The sequence below is a fragment of the Amphibalanus amphitrite genome, unplaced genomic scaffold (genome assembly GCF_019059575.1).
Source record: "Amphibalanus amphitrite isolate SeventyFive unplaced genomic scaffold, NRLGWU_Aamphi_draft 001495F_arrow, whole genome shotgun sequence".
Taxonomy (NCBI): domain Eukaryota; kingdom Metazoa; phylum Arthropoda; class Thecostraca; order Balanomorpha; family Balanidae; genus Amphibalanus; species Amphibalanus amphitrite.
In genome coordinates, this window is record NW_024882988.1 from 99,838 (window position 1) to 106,774 (window position 6,937).

The following is a 6,937-nucleotide window of genomic DNA, read 5'->3' on the forward strand; positions in this document are numbered from 1 at the left end:
AAAACACATTTAAATCACCACCCAAGCTACCATCTAACAGGCAGCCCCCGTGAAACAGTCCGCATATTCTCCACCAACATAGTGAGTGAATCTACCGGCCGAGGCGCCCGGGGCTATGTGACGTCATCGGGTGAGTGATGTCTCCGGCGAGGCGCCCCGCCGAGAAGAAAGGCTGTCTGGTGCCGGAGTTTGTCGCTGGCAACGGCAACAACTCTCGGGCCTGTTCCATTGGCTCCTCTAACCTCCTCAAAACTCCTCAAAGCTCATGAAATCGTTCCAGTGGCTCCTCCAACCTCCTCAAAGCTCCTCTGAAACTCGTCTCAAACCTCCTCTAACCTGCTCCGAAATGAAGGGTGGTTTTTCTGAGGAGGCTATGGCCGACACAAATGGCGCGGCAAATACAAAACAGGTGCACCGTGCTGCCTAGTTATCGATGTGCGCAATTATCGGATGAAATTAGGCAAGTTATCCGATATTCGAACGAATTTTATTACGAATTTTATTTTTGGTCTACTATGTCAGACGTGAGCTTGCGTGAAATGCGCCAGGATTGCAAGCATTTTCTTTCCACAAACAGCTGATACCTCCTCCGAACTGCGTTCCAGTGGTCACCAAAATCGGGACGAAATACGGCCTCCTCCAACCTCCTCAAAGCTCCTCTCATCTTTTTTCTGAGGAGCCAAAGGAACAGACCCAATTCTCTGTGAGATCGACGTCTCTGACTGGCCAGAATCGGGTGCTTAGTTTTATAGGAATATCTGGAGCTGTAGAAACCGGATTCAGGTAAGTTATTTTGTGCAATAAGGAGCGGGTGAGGAGTCACCTGCCATATATAGGTACACCGTTGCATTTAGTGCGTTCTAATTCACTTGAAATGTCGAGAAACATAAACTAAAAGCACATCTTTCCAATTAATTTATTGTACACTCTTATTAAAATAATGAAATGAGCCCTGGCTACCAGGACACAACACTTCGTCACGCCAGCTTACATCACAAGCCCGTCGGGATCAGAGCTCGTAGTTTCACGTTTCACTGGCTGTTGCCGTGCTGTGGGCACACTGTTTGTGAGTTTCCGCCCCGTGGCTCTCTGGAGGCTCACAGAGCCATGGTCAGCACGCGCGGAGGCCCGCTCGTGCACGTAATGGCGGCACGTGCCCACTGTGACGGCCGTGACAGCCCGCTGCGTCACGTGCGTTACCCTTCCCGCCACACTTGCTATCAGAGACACAAACTACTCACATAGACTGAATGGAGTGCCGCCTCTTGGAGCACTTAACTTATAGGGACTGCATGGTGCGGTACAAATTGTCGTCCAAACATGTGAATTGTGAATGCCATTTGAAGAAATGCTCGATCTCGATTTTTGCCTATTTACAAGAGTATGATAAGAGCGAGACTGATGAATATTTTACGTCATATGTTTCCGACTAAAGTCGAACATCGCATCCTTTATTTCGTCAATCTCCGCCTGAATAGCGGTACACACAGGTGGAGAAGCCTGTGCACAACAAGGCAAGGCACTGCTCAGCTATTTTTAATGGAGGCACTGGGATTTATCAGTGAATTTTCTTGCGACAGGCTGTCGTAGGTGAACGTCTCAAAGCAATGGATCTATCTCCTCGAGGCTCAGCGCTGAAAAGGTGCATCCCACTGTGAAGAGATGGCATCAACTGAGGCGAAAATATCGCCTCAGTGACGATGCCAGTCATCGTTTAGTGGCGAATAAATCGTTGAATAAATATGAGCGCAGCGGGGCTAAAATTGATCTTCAGGTTAGTGGGGGGGGGTGTAAGGACCCTAATCGTGAGTGAAAGAAACATTGAATGGAAATTTGCAAATATTATTAGCAGTGTCAGTGTCTTTCTGCCTTGGAAGTCGACATTAGTTGGTGATCGATCGACAGAATCAATAACTTTAAGACGCAGCGGGCCAAAAGCAAAAATAACAACACGTTTTAAAGGCGAATTTATCATTGTGTAGCACTTTAAACAGATGCAGTGCTCAATGAAAACAAGCGGCGAACGGAATAAAAAAATGGGAGATATGAACTATATCTATGCACTCCTGATGGTAAAGACCAGCCGGACTCGTCCGAGGCTTAGATACACGAGAACAGCGATGTGGGTGACTGTAAGCTCCTAGTGGGTGACTGTAATTGCGCACTAACTACATAGCTATACGGTAAATACTGCTTGACAAGGTCGTCGATACGTATGGAGCCGTCGGTAATTGATGGTCCAGCCCGCCCGTTCACGAGGCCCCTCCCTTGCCTGTGCGTGACATGATCTGCCCGAGATCGAGCCTAGTCCACCCTCGTAATAAGGGAGAGAGTTGTGACTGTTTGTGCCAAGGTCTGTTAGTAACCTGGCTGCCTTCCCACGGTCGCTGAACTATTTCGATGCCCATTTCGGCTCCAACGACACAAAGCAAAGGAGAAAAGGAACATCAGCTACATGTTTTGAGCCGATAAACGTTACGTGCAGAGCACTTGCAATACATGCATGGGGCTATCCGCTGAGCAAATATTGTGAATGGTGCCACGTAACTCGAATATGCACGTACGAAGCACATGGTTGCAGCAGACACAATGGTCAAAAGAGAAAGTAAAACATATCGGTTACATTTATTACATGGTCATTGGATGGACAATAAAGATAAACAACGCCACTCCATTTCTGCCAAAACTTTACAAGCAAGTGTAGAAGACCCACTATACAGAAACGCTGCTATTTACAGTCCACAATCCTTACGCTGCGTATAGATGCATGCATCACCGATCAGGTGTGTAATCTCATTGCAAGAACTTCCAATAAATAGGTGTGACATACATATTCAAATGGGCAACAAAGTGGGTAGCTGTCAGCGGTCGATCAGCTCCATCATAATCTGCGGGCGGGACTTTTCGCCAGTCCTGCCTCCCAGACACCTCCTCAGTCAATGGACAGCAGAAAGTGAGAGTGGATAGACCGGAACCAACGCCTTCAGTGAGGAATAATGAGGCCAGCACAGGCTTGGAGGAGGGGCCGCACCTAGAGCCGCCGGCGGAACTATCTTCAGAGGAAGCCCATATAAGAGCAAGTAAAAAGATCTTCGTCTTCAAGCAGTCTTACAATCTTGCATCGAAATTTTGCATCACTGAAACCCATCGAAACAATGTGTTCACAATAACGATTTAGTAAAAAAAGAGATGTAACTGGGTGCACCAAGAAAGCATGTTTATTGACATGATTATTGGCATAAGTGCGCCGATTTTTTATCGTCTTGTCAAAGCCTCGCATTAAATCAGTTCATGTAGCTGCTTTATGTAGCATGACTTACCTATCAAACAAATTTATCGAACGAACGAACGAATTATACATAAAAGGAACGTTTATTAAGAATGTTTAATAAGAATTTGTAAAAGACGGCATCGGTCGGAAAGGGCTCTACTACTATTGCACTCAAGCTTTTACCCAAGCTCAATTACAGCCTCAATGATTTAGTACCGACACTTGCCAACGCTTCACTTTGTTCACGATCATTATTTTGTTCGCTGGGATCGTTTTTAATTATTCTTATCACACCGTATGAATTACAGCTTGAAAATCACTGCGGTATGATCCACAGATTTATTGGCCAAATGAATCGCACCGACTGTCAAACGACCACTCCCGCTGTTCTAACGGCTGTTTCGTGGCTTGCTTTTACCCGGGCCGCAAATTTCTCCTCCGCACCTTGTTTGGTATTATTCCGGCACGTCACTTCTGTGAGCGGCGCGGCGACTGTTGCGTCTCCGTCGGCGGAGGACAGGATGGGTGAACGTGTCTGCCCCCGGGCACGGTCCTCCGCTCGCCAGCTGACCTCTGACTCGGAGTGACGCAATCGCAGCCGCTGCCACGGCGGTATTAATAGCGGGCCAGCGGGCGCCTTGCCCCCGGGCTGAGGATGCGATGACGGCACGCCGAGTCCAGCTGTGATGGCCGTATGGTATTCGGAAATAGGTGTGGCGGGTCGGGTGTGAGACGCAATCGTCATTTGTCATGCAAAACTATGGAACTATCAGCTTCAGATGATTAGTGCATTGGTAGTGATAGTGCACCTGCCGGCAAAAAAAAAAATATTATACATTGCCTGTTAAAGCTTCATCTTTTGGTGTGGCAATACATTGCACCAGTTGACTCAATGTATCAGTAATAGACTTGATCTTACATGTGGAGCATGGCGGAGACTGGTTGTTAGTAGATTCAATCAAATATCGGCTTACTTTCAATTCCAAGTTTAGCCTAGCCCGCCTCTTGTTAGTCATTACTGATTCATCCAAACGCCTCATTACAGCGCCTTGAATGGACGATGTGAATGTCAATCATTAGGTTCAGTGGACTAGATGGTAATATTGATTCAGTGCCCTCAGTGTCGGTTCATATAATGCGTTTGTTATGTGCGTGCAATCAGTAATAGAATAGTGCATGCACATTTCGCATAAATCTATCACCGGTGTGCAAACACGTGGCAAATACAATTAACGTCACTGAATAAGAATGGAATAGCCGTTTTCACGACGGCCATCTAGTACACATTTGGTGCACATTTGGTGCAGATTAGGTGCAGATTTGGTCAAATTAGGTTCAGTGTGTCTCCTAGTAGCTATTCAGCTATAGGTTGCACTAATGGCTTATACTCCTGCTTTGTCATATTATCAGAGAGTATCATCGATTAAAACACTGAAATAAATTCATAAAATGAAGATATTTGCTGTAAAAGAGATTAGGTGCAGATTTGGTCAAATTAGGTGCACTCGCCGGATAGCCCGTCGTGAAAACGGCTAATAGGTATAACGCATATATAATCGACATCCCACATTCATCGTAACAGCACACAAAAAAACGAATTGAAGCTGGCCAAAAGTAGGCCATTCTTGCAGTAACCTAGCATTTATGGCGGGACCTATAATTCTTTACAGCGTTTTGCTATTTACAATCATTGACGACGTTCTAGCCTGGTGTAATGCACCAGATGTTTTGTACGCTAGCCTCGAGCACAGCCCAATAACAGCCCGCCGTTCTCGGTAAAGATGGCTCTGTCCAGGATACGCGTGACAAATAACTCCGGCCCAGACCTTCAGACTCCATTTGTTCAATTCGTGGCATTGCCACACCGATGGTGTCATTTGCTGCGAACTTGGTTACGCCATATTGGGCGAAATATAACACGAAAAGCAAAATAATAATAATAATAATAATGATAAATTAATTAACCAATTCGAGTGACGGATCTGAAACTGATTCATCGTAGAATGTCTCTGCTATAACCCTCGCCGGACCTATTGGTTTTCTCAGCAGCGCCGGCCGAGGGGGGGGGCGGGTACGACCCCCCCCCTCCTCGCCGTTTCGCCCCTGGTGGAGCTAGCGCGTCGCGGAAAAAACGAGCGTGTGTGCCGTTACGAGACGCAGAGATTGGTACCCGATTTTAAGGTCCTAGGTCAACCGGTGACCTCTGAGGTCAGGTCAAGTGCCCCAAGGTACGGTTCAGTTTTTGGTGAATAGCTTCGCAAAAAACGGCCGCAGAGCCGCGATTTTGGCAGCATTGTGTTTGCCTCGCTCAGGCACGTCAAATGGTATACTCTTTGTTCGGTTCAGGTCAATTTGGGGTGTTGAACTCAGGTCAAGGTCAGGTCAGCACCCCCAGGTCACGAAACTGGTCGAAAGAGGTCATGTCGCATATCATTCGATTCGGCAGGTCTTCCTGAGTCCATTGGTGGCTTCCCCGACTCGCTAGCTCAATTTGATCAAGAGTTATTGACGAAAAAATAATATGACCTTGATGACGTCATAAATGACGTCACGCAAGGTCAACATTGCAAAAGTAACGCATCTAACCTTGCAAGGAGTGCATCAAATCACGATTCTGTGTGCTTGAGATAGTTGGAGATCGTTCCCGGCGCCAAAATAGCAGTTTTCATTTTTCCCCATTGACTTATAATGGTGAGGTCACGAAAATGACCTGACCTCATATGACCTTTAGGAAAAATCTGAGATATACAAGTTGTGAGACTCATAATGGATACTAGATCCTGCAAGTTTCATTTCCCTGTGACATCTCCTCTGGCAGTGAGGGCGTTGCGAAGTTGCGACATCTGAAGACCGTGCAGAGGTTCACTTATGACGTCATAGGTCAGTGACCTGACCTGACCTAAAAATGCGGTTGTTGTCAAAAGATCCGGCTTGAATCAATGGTCAGGTATGTCAAGTTTCAGCTCTCTATCGCCAACGTGTTCGGAGCTATCGCGAAAAAACCCTATGGGGGGCGGCACCCGCCCCCCCCCCCCCCTCGGCCGGCGAGCGATAATCAGCACCCTATTTATCAGTGTGTGCCCCGGTCAGCCAGGCGTCACTCTAACGTCATCTTTTCAGCGTCGCTGTTCCACGCATTATTGGTTGTTCTATCCCCGTCGCTTTCCACTATCCTTCACCGATCATCATCTCTACATATCTCGTCGTCAATAACACTGATCAACAGCCAAAAAAGTACAGAGAGGTGAGCATTCGTTTCTACCTAATTCGAGGCCGCTGATTCCAAATCTGGTCACCGTTTTGCCCCATCGGGCTCAGTTTTTTGTCTGGCACATACTGATGCCTTAAATTCTCACTTTTTATGCATTGTTGTTGGCCTATTGTAGATATCCTTAGATCTAGATTATATATCTTTTTAATCCATATTTACCACAGCCAGGCAACGCAGATGAGCACAAAACTATTGAATTTGTTGGAACAGAAATGTATATCACACATCACAGCGCAATGTAGGTAATCACATATTGTACAATCACGGCAAAGTGCAATCAACCAACGGTATGGTCATCCATCTGTGCTACCTCTCGACCACACAGGCAAGATTTTTGGTCATTTCCTAGTTCTATAGCCTTGGTCATTTCAAACACTTTGTGTTTGACACTGAGA